Below are 13065 nucleotides of genomic sequence, written 5' to 3' on the forward strand. Positions count from 1 at the left end.
TTTTTTTTTCGGGTCGAAATTTTGAATTTCGATATCTCAGCTCTGGAAGGGTCTAGAGCCTCCATTTTTGCACTCAGGTCAAAGTCTTGTGGCCCTCTATCACAATCCAGAGTTTTGAGAAGATTGGAGAAACTTAATTTTTTGCCCGAAAACGGAAAAAAACGAAAGGGGTAACACTGTCGTTTTTTTTTTCGGGTCGAAATTTTGAATTTCGATATCTCAGCTCTGGAAGGGTCTAGAGCCTCCATTTTTGCACTCAGGTCAAAGTCTCACAGCCCTCTATCATAATACAGAGTTTTGAGAAGATTGGAGAAACTTAATTTTTCGCCCAAAAATGGAAAAAAACGAAAGGGGTAACACTGTCGTTTTTTTTTCGGGTCGAAATTTTGAATTTCGATATCTCAGCTCTGGAAGGGTCTAGAGCCTCCATTTTTGCACTCAGGTCAAAGTCTCACAGCCCTCTATCATAATACAGAGTTTTGAGAAGATTGGAGAAACTTAATTTTTCGCCCAAAAATGGAAAAAAACGAAAGGGGTAACACTGTCGTTTTTTTTTCGGGTCGAAATTTTGAATTTTGATATCTCAGCTCTGGAAGGGTCTAGAGCCTCCATTTTTGCACTCAGGTGAAAGTCTCACGGCCCTCTATCATAATCCAGAGTTTTGAGAAGATTGGAGAAACTTAATTTTTCGCCCAAAAATGGAAAAAAACGAAAGGGGTAACACTGTCGTTTTTTTTTCGGGTCGAAATTTTGAATTTCGATATCTCAGCTCTGGAAGGGTCTAGAGCCTCCATTTTTGCACTCAGGTCAAAGTCTCACAGCCCTCTATCATAATACAGAGTTTTGAGAAGATTGGAGAAACTTAATTTTTCGCCCAAAAATGGAAAAAAACGAAAGGGGTAACACTGTCGTTTTTTTTTCGGGTCGAAATTTTGAATTTTGATATCTCAGCTCTGGAAGGGTCTAGAGCCTCCATTTTTGCACTCAGGTGAAAGTCTCACGGCCCTCTATCATAATCCAGAGTTTTGAGAAGATTGGAGAAACTTAATTTTTCGCCCGAAAACGAAAAAAAACAAAAGGGGTAACACTGTCGTTTTTTTTTCGGGTCGAAATTTTGAATTTCGATATCTCAGCTCTGGAAGGGTCTAGAGCCTCCATTTTTGCACTCAGGTCAAAGTCTCGTGGCCCTCTATCAGAATCCAGAGTTTTGAGAAGATTGGAGAAACTTAATTTTTCGCCCGAAAACGGAAAAAAACGAAAGGGGTAACACTGTCGTTTTTTTTTTCGGGTCGAAATTTTGAATTTCGATATCTCAGCTCTGGAAGGGTCTAGAGCCTCCATTTTTGCACTCAGGTCAAAGTCTCGTGGCCCTCTATCAGAATCCAGAGTTTTGAGAAGATTGGAGAAACTTAATTTTTCGCCCGAAAACGGAAAAAAACGAAAGGGGTAACACTGTCGTTTTTTTTTTCGGGTCGAAATTTTGAATTTCGATATCTCAGCTCTGGAAGGGTCTAGAGCCTCCATTTTTGCACTCAGGTCAAAGTCTCGTGGCCCTCTATCAGAATCCAGAGTTTTGAGAAGATTGGAGAAACTTAATTTTTCGCCCAAAAATGGAAAAAAACAAAAGGGGTAACACTGTCGTTTTTTTTTCGGGTCGAAATTTTGAATTTCGATATCTCAGCTCTGGAAGGGTCTAGAGCCTCCATTTTTGCACTCAGGTCAAAGTCTCGTGGCCCTCTATCAGAATCCAGAGTTTTGAGAAGATTGGAGAAACTTAATTTTTCGCCCAAAAATGGAAAAAAACAAAAGGGGTAACACTGTCGTTTTTTTTTTCGGGTCGAAATTTTGAATTTCGATATCTCAGCTCTGGAAGGGTCTAGAGCCTCCATTTTTGCACTCAGGTCAAAGTCTCGTGGCCCTCTATCAGAATCCAGAGTTTTGAGAAGATTGGAGAAACTTAATTTTTCGCCCGAAAACGGAAAAAAACGAAAGGGGTAACACTGTCGTTTTTTTTTTTCGGGTCGAAATTTTGAATTTCGATATCTCAGCTCTGGAAGGGTCTAGAGCCTCCATTTTTGCACTCAGGTCAAAGTCTCGTGGCCCTCTATCAGAATCCAGAGTTTTGAGAAGATTGGAGAAACTTAATTTTTCGCCCGAAAACGGAAAAAAACGAAAGGGGTAACACTGTCGTTTTTTTTTTCGGGTCGAAATTTTGAATTTCGATATCTCAGCTCTGGAAGGGTCTAGAGCCTCCATTTTTGCACTCAGGTCAAAGTCTCGTGGCCCTCTATCAGAATCCAGAGTTTTGAGAAGATTGGAGAAACTTAATTTTTCGCCCAAAAATGGAAAAAAACAAAAGGGGTAACACTGTCGTTTTTTTTTCGGGTCGAAATTTTGAATTTCGATATCTCAGCTTTGGAAGGGTCTAGAGCCTCCATTTTTGCACTCAGGTCAAAGTCTCACAGCCCTCTATCATAATCCAGAGTTTTGAGAAGATTGGAGAAACTTAATTTTTCGCCCGAAAACGAAAAAAAACAAAAGGGGTAACACTGTCGTTTTTTTTTCGGGTCGAAATTTTGAATTTCGATATCTCAGCTCTGGAAGGGTCTAGAGCCTCCATTTTTGCACTCAGGTCAAAGTCTCACAGCCCTCTATCATAATCCAGAGTTTTGAGAAGATTGGAGAAACTTACTTTTTCGCCCGAAAACGAAAAAAAACAAAAGGGGTAACACTGTCGTTTTTTTTTCGGGTCGAAATTTTGAATTTCGATATCTCAGCTCTGGAAGGGTCTAGAGCCTCCATTTTTGCACTCAGGTCAAAGTCTCGTGGCCCTCTATCAGAATCCAGAGTTTTGAGAAGATTGGAGAAACTTAATTTTTCGCCCGAAAACGGAAAAAAACGAAAGGGGTAACACTGTCGTTTTTTTTTTCGGGTCGAAATTTTGAATTTCGATATCTCAGCTCTGGAAGGGTCTAGAGCCTCCATTTTTGCACTAAGGTCAAAGTCTCGTGGCCCTCTATCAGAATCCAGAGTTTTGAGAAGATTGGAGAAACTTAATTTTTCGCCCAAAAATGGAAAAAAACAAAAGGGGTAACACTGTCGTTTTTTTTTCGGGTCGAAATTTTGAATTTCGATATCTCAGCTCTGGAAGGGTCTAGAGCCTCCATTTTTGCACTCAGGTCAAAGTCTCACAGCCCTCTATCATAATCCAGAGTTTTGAGAAGATTGGAGAAACTTAATTTTTCGCCCGAAAACGAAAAAAAACGAAAGGGGTAACACTGTCGTTTTTTTTTCGGGTCGAAATTTTGAATTTCGATATCTCAGCTCTGGAAGGGTCTAGAGCCTCCATTTTTGCACTCAGGTCAAAGTCTCACAGCCCTCTATCATAATCCAGAGTTTTGAGAAGATTGGAGAAACTTAATTTTTCGCCCAAAAATGGAAAAAAACGAAAGGGGTAACACTGTCGTTTTTTTTTCGGGTCGAAATTTTGAATTTTGATATCTCAGCTCTGGAAGGGTCTAGAGCCTCCATTTTTGCACTCAGGTGAAAGTCTCACGGCCCTCTATCATAATCCAGAGTTTTGAGAAGATTGGAGAAACTTAATTTTTCGCCCAAAAATGGAAAAAAACGAAAGGGGTAACACTGTCGTTTTTTTTTTCGGGTCGAAATTTTGAATTTCGATATCTCAGCTCTGGAAGGGTCTAGAGCCTCCATTTTTGCACTCAGGTCAAAGTCTCACAGCCCTCTATCATAATCCAGAGTTTTGAGAAGATTGGAGAAACTTAATTTTTCGCCCGAAAACGAAAAAAAACAAAAGGGGTAACACTGTCGTTTTTTTTTTCGGGTCGAAATTTTGAATTTCGATATCTCAGCTCTGGAAGGGTCTAGAGCCTCCATTTTTGCACTCAGGTCAAAGTCTCGTGGCCCTCTATCAGAATCCAGAGTTTTGAGAAGATTGGAGAAACTTAATTTTTCGCCCAAAAATGGAAAAAAACGAAAGGGGTAACACTGTCGTTTTTTTTTCGGGTCGAAATTTTGAATTTTGATATCTCAGCTCTGGAAGGGTCTAGAGCCTCCATTTTTGCACTCAGGTGAAAGTCTCACGGCCCTCTATCATAATCCAGAGTTTTGAGAAGATTGGAGAAACTTAATTTTTCGCCCAAAAATGGAAAAAAACGAAAGGGGTAACACTGTCGTTTTTTTTTCGGGTCGAAATTTTGAATTTCGATATCTCAGCTCTGGAAGGGTCTAGAGCCTCCATTTTTGCACTCAGGTCAAAGTCTCACAGCCCTCTATCATAATCCAGAGTTTTGAGAAGATTTGAGAAACTTAATTTTTCGCCCGAAAACGGAAAAAAACGAAAGGGGTAACACTGTCGTTTTTTTTTTCGGGTCGAAATTTTGAATTTCGATATCTCAGCTCTGGAAGGGTCTAGAGCCTCCATTTTTGCACTCAGGTCAAAGTCTCGTGGCCCTCTATCAGAATCCAGAGTTTTGAGAAGATTGGAGAAACTTAATTTTTCGCCCGAAAACGGAAAAAAACGAAAGGGGTAACACTGTCGTTTTTTTTTTCGGGTCGAAATTTTGAATTTCGATATCTCAGCTCTGGAAGGGTCTAGAGCCTCCATTTTTGCACTCAGGTCAAAGTCTCACAGCCCTCTATCATAATCCAGAGTTTTGAGAAGATTGGAGAAACTTAATTTTTCGCCCGAAAACGAAAAAAAACGAAAGGGGTAACACTATCGTTTTTTTTTCGGGTCGAAATTTTGAATTTCGATGTCTCAGCTCTGGAAGGGTCTAGAGCCTCCATTTTTGCACTCAGGTCAAAGTCTTGTGGCCCTCTATCAGAATCCAGAGTTTTGAGAAGATTGGAGAAACTTAATTTTTCGCCCGAAAACGGAAAAAAACGAAAGGGGTAACACTGTCGTTTTTTTTTTCGGGTCGAAATTTTGAATTTCGATATCTCAGCTCTGGAAGGGTCTAGAGCCTCCATTTTTGCACTCAGGTCAAAGTCTCACAGCCCTCTATCATAATACAGAGTTTTGAGAAGATTGGAGAAACTTAATTTTTCGCCCAAAAATGGAAAAAAACTAAAGGGGTAACACTGTCGTTTTTTTTTCGGGTCGAAATTTTGAATTTTGATATCTCAGCTCTGGAAGGGTCTAGAGCCTCCATTTTTGCACTCAGGTGAAAGTCTCACGGCCCTCTATCATAATCCAGAGTTTTGAGAAGATTGGAGAAACTTAATTTTTCGCCCAAAAATGGAAAAAAACGAAAGGGGTAACACTGTCGTTTTTTTTTCGGGTCGAAATTTTGAATTTCGATATCTCAGCTCTGGAAGGGTCTAGAGCCTCCATTTTTGCACTCAGGTCAAAGTCTCACAGCCCTCTATCATAATCCAGAGTTTTGAGAAGATTGGAGAAACTTAATTTTTCGCCCAAAAATGGAAAAAAACGAAAGGGGTAACACTGTCGTTTTTTTTTTCGGGTCGAAATTTTGAATTTTGATATCTCAGCTCTGGAAGGGTCTAGAGCCTCCATTTTTGCACTCAGGTGAAAGTCTCACGGCCCTCTATCATAATCCAGAGTTTTGAGAAGATTGGAGAAACTTAATTTTTCGCCCAAAAATGGAAAAAAACGAAAGGGGTAACACTGTCGTTTTTTTTTCGGGTCGAAATTTTGAATTTCGATATCTCAGCTCTGGAAGGGTCTAGAGCCTCCATTTTTGCACTCAGGTCAAAGTCTCACAGCCCTCTATCATAATCCAGAGTTTTGAGAAGATTGGAGAAACTTAATTTTTCGCCCAAAAATGGAAAAAAACGAAAGGGGTAACACTGTCGTTTTTTTTTTCGGGTCGAAATTTTGAATTTTGATATCTCAGCTCTGGAAGGGTCTAGAGCCTCCATTTTTGCACTCAGGTGAAAGTCTCACGGCCCTCTATCATAATCCAGAGTTTTGAGAAGATTGGAGAAACTTAATTTTTCGCCCAAAAATGGAAAAAAACGAAAGGGGTAACACTGTCGTTTTTTTTTCGGGTCGAAATTTTGAATTTCGATATCTCAGCTCTGGAAGGGTCTAGAGCCTCCATTTTTGCACTCAGGTCAAAGTCTCACAGCCCTCTATCATAATCCAGAGTTTTGAGAAGATTGGAGAAACTTAATTTTTCGCCCAAAAATGGAAAAAAACGAAAGGGGTAACACTGTCGTTTTTTTTTTCGGGTCGAAATTTTGAATTTTGATATCTCAGCTCTGGAAGGGTCTAGAGCCTCCATTTTTGCACTCAGGTGAAAGTCTCACGGCCCTCTATCATAATCCAGAGTTTTGAGAAGATTGGAGAAACTTAATTTTTCGCCCAAAAATGGAAAAAAACGAAAGGGGTAACACTGTCGTTTTTTTTTCGGGTCGAAATTTTGAATTTCGATATCTCAGCTCTGGAAGGGTCTAGAGCCTCCATTTTTGCACTCAGGTCAAAGTCTCACGACCCTCTATCATAATCCAGAGTTTTGAGAAGATTGGAGAAACTTAATTTTTCGCCCGAAAACGAAAAAAAACAAAAGGGGTAACACTGTCGTTTTTTTTTCGGGTCGAAATTTTGAATTTTGATATCTCAGCTCTGGAAGGGTCTAGAGCCTCCATTTTTGCACTCAGGTGAAAGTCTCACGGACCTCTATCATAATCCAGAGTTTTGAGAAGATTGGAGAAACTTAATTTTTCGCCCAAAAATGGAAAAAAACGAAAGGGGTAACACTGTCGTTTTTTTTTCGGGTCGAAATTTTGAATTTCGATATCTCAGCTCTGGAAGGGTCTAGAGCCTCCATTTTTGCACTCAGGTCAAAGTCTCACAGCCCTCTATCATAATCCAGAGTTTTGAGAAGATTTGAGAAACTTAATTTTTCGCCCGAAAACGGAAAAAAACGAAAGGGGTAACACTGTCGTTTTTTTTTCGGGTCGAAATTTTGAATTTTGATATCTCAGCTCTGGAAGGGTCTAGAGCCTCCATTTTTGCACTCAGGTCAAAGTCTCGTGGCCCTCTATCAGAATCCAGAGTTTTGAGAAGATAGGAGAAACTTAATTTTTCGCCCGAAAATGGAAAAAAACGAAAGGGGTAACACTGTCGTTTTTTTTTCGGGTCGAAATTTTGAATTTCGATATCTCAGCTCTGGAAGGGTCTAGAGCCTCCATTTTTGCACTCAGGTCAAAGTCTCACAGCCCTCTATCATAATCCAGAGTTTTGAGAAGATTGGAGAAACTTAATTTTTCGCCCGAAAACGAAAAAAAACGAAAGGGGTAACACTGTCGTTTTTTTTTCGGGTCGAAATTTTGAATTTCGATATCTCAGCTCTGGAAGGGTCTAGAGCCTCCATTTTTGCACTCAGGTCAAAGTCTTGTGGCCCTCTATCACAATCCAGAGTTTTGAGAAGATTGGAGAAACTTAATTTTTCGCCCGAAAACGGAAAAAAACGAAAGGGGTAACACTGTCGTTTTTTTTTCGGGTCGAAATTTTGAATTTTGATATCTCAGCTCTGGAAGGGTCTAGAGCCTCCATTTTTGCACTCAGGTCAAAGTCTCACAGCCCTCTATCATAATCCAGAGTTTTGAGAAGATTTGAGAAACTTAATTTTTCGCCCGAAAATGGAAAAAAACGAAAGGGGTAACACTGTCGTTTTTTTTTCGGGTCGAAATTTTGAATTTCGATATCTCAGCTCTGGAAGGGTCTAGAGCCTCCATTTTTGCACTCAGGTCAAAGTCTCACAGCCCTCTATCATAATCCAGAGTTTTGAGAAGATTGGAGAAACTTAATTTTTCGCCCGAAAACGAAAAAAAACAAAAGGGGTAACACTGTCGTTTTTTTTTTCGGGTCGAAATTTTGAATTTCGATATCTCAGCTCTGGAAGGGTCTAGAGCCTCCATTTTTGCACTCAGGTCAAAGTCTCGTGGCCCTCTATCAGAATCCAGAGTTTTGAGAAGATAGGAGAAACTTAATTTTTCGACCGAAAATGGAAAAAAACGAAAGGGGTAACACTGTCGTTTTTTTTTTCGGGTCGAAATTTTGAATTTCGATATCTCAGCTCTGGAAGGGTCTAGAGCCTCCATTTTTGCACTCAGGTCAAAGTCTCACAGCCCTCTATCACAATCCAGAGTTTTGAGAAGATTGGAGAAACTTAATTTTTCGCCCGAAAACGGAAAAAAACGAAAGGGGTAACACTGTCGTTTTTTGTTTCGGGTCGAAATTTTGAATTTCGATATCTCAGCTCTGGAAGGGTCTAGAGCCTCCATTTTTGCACTCAGGTGAAAGTCTCACGGCCCTCTATCATAATCCAGAGTTTTGAGAAGATTGGAGAAACTTAATTTTTCGCCCAAAAATGGAAAAAAACGAAAGGGGTAACACTGTCGTTTTTTTTTCGGGTCGAAATTTTGAATTTTGATATCTCAGCTCTGGAAGGGTCTAGAGCCTCCATTTTTGCACTCAGGTGAAAGTCTCACGGCCCTCTATCATAATCCAGAGTTTTGAGAAGATTGGAGAAACTTAATTTTTCGCCCAAAAATGGAAAAAAAACGAAAGGGGTAACACTGTCGTTTTTTTTTCGGGTCGAAATTTTGAATTTCGATATCTCAGCTCTGGAAGGGTCTAGAGCCTCCATTTTTGCACTCAGGTCAAAGTCTCACAGCCCTCTATCATAATCCAGAGTTTTGAGAAGATTGGAGAAACTTAATTTTTCGCCCGAAAACGAAAAAAAAACAAAAGGGGTAACACTGTCGTTTTTTTTTCGGGTCGAAATTTTGAATTTCGATATCTCAGCTCTGGAAGGGTCTAGAGCCTCCATTTTTGCACTCAGGTCAAAGTCTCGTGGCCCTCTATCAGAATCCAGAGTTTTGAGAAACTTAATTTTTTGCCCAAAAATGAAAAAAACGAAAGGGGTAACACTGTCGTTTTTTTTTTCGGGTCGAATTTTTGAATTTTGATATCTCAGCTCTAGAAGGGTCTAGATCATCCATTTTTGCACTCAGGTCAAAGTCTCACAGCCCTCTATCATAATCCAGAGTTTTGAGAAGATTGGAGAAACTTAATTTTTCGCCTGAAAACGAAAAAAAAAACGAAAGGGGTAACACTGTCGTTTTTTTTCGGGTCGAAATTTTGAATTTTGATATCTCAGCTCTGGAAGGGTCTAGATCCTCCATTTTTGCACTCAGGTCAAAGTCTCACAGCCCTCTATCATAATATTGAGTTTTGAGAAGATTGGAGAAACTTAATTTTTCGCCCGAAAATGGAAAAAAACGAAAGGGGTAACACTGTCGTTTTTTTTTTCGGGTCGAAATTTTGAATTTCGATATCTCAGCTCTGGAAGGGTCTAGAGCCTCCATTTTTGCACTCAGGTCAAAGTCTCACAGCCCTCTATCATAATCCAGAGTTTTGAGAAGATTGGAGAAACTTAATTTTTCACCCGAAAACGAAAAAAAACAAAAGGGGTAACACTGTCGTTTTTTTTTCGGGTCGAAATTTTGAATTTCGATATCTCAGCTCTGGAAGGGTCTAGAGCCTCCATTTTTGCACTCAGGTCAAAGTCTCGTGGCCCTCTATCAGAATCCGGAGTTTTGAGAAGATTGGAGAAACGTAATTTTTCGCCCGAAAACGGAAAAAAACGAAAGGGGTAACACTGTCGTTTTTTTTTTCGGGTCGAAATTTTGAATTTCGATATCTCAGCTCTGGAAGGGTCTAGAGCCTCCATTTTTGCACTCAGGTCAAAGTCTCGTGGCCCTCTATCATAATACAGAGTTTTGAGAAGATTGGAGAAACTTAATTTTTCGCCCGAAAATGGAAAAAAACGAAAGGGGTAACACTGTCGTTTTTTTTTCGGGTCGAAATTTTGAATTTCGATATCTCAGCTCTGGAAGGGTCTAGAGCCTCCATTTTTGCACTCAGGTCAAAGTCTCACAGCCCTCTATCATAATCCAGAGTTTTGAGAAGATTGGAGAAACTTAATTTTTCGCCCAAAAATGGAAAAAAACGAAAGGGGTAACACTGTCGTTTTTTTTTCGGGTCGAAATTTTGAATTTCGATATCTCAGCTCTGGAAGGGTCTAGAGCCTCCATTTTTGCACTCAGGTCAAAGTCTCACAGCCCTCTATCATAATCCAGAGTTTTGAGAAGATTGGAGAAACTTAATTTTTCGCCCGAAAACGAAAAAAAACAAAAGGGGTAACACTGTCGTTTTTTTTTCGGGTCGAAATTTTGAATTTCGATATCTCAGCTCTGGAAGGGTCTAGAGCCTCAATTTTTGCACTCAGGTCAAAGTCTCGTGGCCCTCTATCAGAATCCAGAGTTTTGAGAAGATTGGAGAAACTTAATTTTTCGCCCAAAAATGGAAAAAAACGAAAGGGGTAACACTGTCGTTTTTTTTTTCGGGTCGAAATTTTGAATTTTGATATCTCAGCTCTGGAAGGGTCTAGAGCCTCCATTTTTGCACTCAGGTGAAAGTCTCACGGCCCTCTATCATAATCCAGAGTTTTGAGAAGATTGGAGAAACTTAATTTTTCGCCCAAAAATGGAAAAAAACGAAAGGGGTAACACTGTCGTTTTTTTTTCGGGTCGAAATTTTGAATTTCGATATCTCAGCTCTGGAAGGGTCTAGAGCCTCCATTTTTGCACTCAGGTCAAAGTCTCACAGCCCTCTATCATAATCCAGAGTTTTGAGAAGATTTGAGAAACTTAATTTTTCGCCCGAAAATGGAAAAAAACGAAAGGGGTAACACTGTCGTTTTTTTTTCGGGTCGAAATTTTGAATTTCGATATCTCAGCTCTGGAAGGGTCTAGAGCCTCCATTTTTGCACTCAGGTCAAAGTCTCACAGCCCTCTATCATAATCCAGAGTTTTGAGAAGATTGGAGAAACTTAATTTTTCGCCCGAAAACGAAAAAAAACAAAAGGGGTAACACTGTCGTTTTTTTTTCGGGTCGAAATTTTGAATTTCGATATCTCAGCTCTGGAAGGGTCTAGAGCCTCCATTTTTGCACTCAGGTCAAAGTCTCACAGCCCTCTATCATAATCCAGAGTTTTGAGAAGATTTGAGAAACTTAATTTTTCGCCCGAAAATGGAAAAAAACGAAAGGGGTAACACTGTCGTTTTTTTTTCGGGTCGAAATTTTGAATTTCGATATCTCAGCTCTGGAAGGGTCTAGAGCCTCCATTTTTGCACTCAGGTCAAAGTCTCACAGCCCTCTATCATAATCCAGAGTTTTGAGAAGATTGGAGAAACTTAATTTTTCGCCCGAAAACGAAAAAAAACAAAAGGGGTAACACTGTCGTTTTTTTTTCGGGTCGAAATTTTGAATTTCGATATCTCAGCTCTGGAAGGGTCTAGAGCCTCCATTTTTGCACTCAGGTCAATGTCTCACAGCCCTCTATCATAATCCAGAGTTTTGAGAAGATTGGAGAAACTTAATTTTTCGCCCGAAAACGAAAAAAAACAAAAGGGGTAACACTGTCGTTTTTTTTTCGGGTCGAAATTTTGAATTTCGATATCTCAGCTCTGGAAGGGTCTAGAGCCTCCATTTTTGCACTCAGGTCAAAGTCTCGTGGCCCTCTATCAGAATCCAGAGTTTTGAGAAGATTGGAGAAACTTAATTTTTCGCCCGAAAACGGAAAAAAACGAAAGGGGTAACACTGTCGTTTTTTTTTTCGGGTCGAAATTTTGAATTTCGATATCTCAGCTCTGGAAGGGTCTAGAGCCTCCATTTTTGCACTCAGGTCAAAGTCTTGTGGCCCTCTATCACAATCCAGAGTTTTGAGAAGATTGGAGAAACTTAATTTTTTGCCCGAAAACGGAAAAAAACGAAAGGGGTAACACTGTCGTTTTTTTTTTCGGGTCGAAATTTTGAATTTCGATATCTCAGCTCTGGAAGGGTCTAGAGCCTCCATTTTTGCACTCAGGTCAAAGTCTCACAGCCCTCTATCATAATACAGAGTTTTGAGAAGATTGGAGAAACTTAATTTTTCGCCCAAAAATGGAAAAAAACGAAAGGGGTAACACTGTCGTTTTTTTTTCGGGTCGAAATTTTGAATTTCGATATCTCAGCTCTGGAAGGGTCTAGAGCCTCCATTTTTGCACTCAGGTCAAAGTCTCACAGCCCTCTATCATAATACAGAGTTTTGAGAAGATTGGAGAAACTTAATTTTTCGCCCAAAAATGGAAAAAAACGAAAGGGGTAACACTGTCGTTTTTTTTTCGGGTCGAAATTTTGAATTTTGATATCTCAGCTCTGGAAGGGTCTAGAGCCTCCATTTTTGCACTCAGGTGAAAGTCTCACGGCCCTCTATCATAATCCAGAGTTTTGAGAAGATTGGAGAAACTTAATTTTTCGCCCAAAAATGGAAAAAAACGAAAGGGGTAACACTGTCGTTTTTTTTTCGGGTCGAAATTTTGAATTTCGATATCTCAGCTCTGGAAGGGTCTAGAGCCTCCATTTTTGCACTCAGGTCAAAGTCTCACAGCCCTCTATCATAATACAGAGTTTTGAGAAGATTGGAGAAACTTAATTTTTCGCCCAAAAATGGAAAAAAACGAAAGGGGTAACACTGTCGTTTTTTTTTCGGGTCGAAATTTTGAATTTTGATATCTCAGCTCTGGAAGGGTCTAGAGCCTCCATTTTTGCACTCAGGTGAAAGTCTCACGGCCCTCTATCATAATCCAGAGTTTTGAGAAGATTGGAGAAACTTAATTTTTCGCCCGAAAACGAAAAAAAACAAAAGGGGTAACACTGTCGTTTTTTTTTCGGGTCGAAATTTTGAATTTCGATATCTCAGCTCTGGAAGGGTCTAGAGCCTCCATTTTTGCACTCAGGTCAAAGTCTCGTGGCCCTCTATCAGAATCCAGAGTTTTGAGAAGATTGGAGAAACTTAATTTTTCGCCCGAAAACGGAAAAAAACGAAAGGGGTAACACTGTCGTTTTTTTTTTCGGGTCGAAATTTTGAATTTCGATATCTCAGCTCTGGAAGGGTCTAGAGCCTCCATTTTTGCACTCAGGTCAAAGTCTCGTGGCCCTCTATCAGAATCCAGAGTTTTGAGAAGATT

The sequence above is a fragment of the Pimephales promelas genome, chromosome 3 (assembly GCF_988280905.1).
Source record: "Pimephales promelas chromosome 3, fPimPro1.hap1.1, whole genome shotgun sequence".
Classification (NCBI taxonomy): Eukaryota; Metazoa; Chordata; class Actinopteri; order Cypriniformes; family Leuciscidae; genus Pimephales; species Pimephales promelas.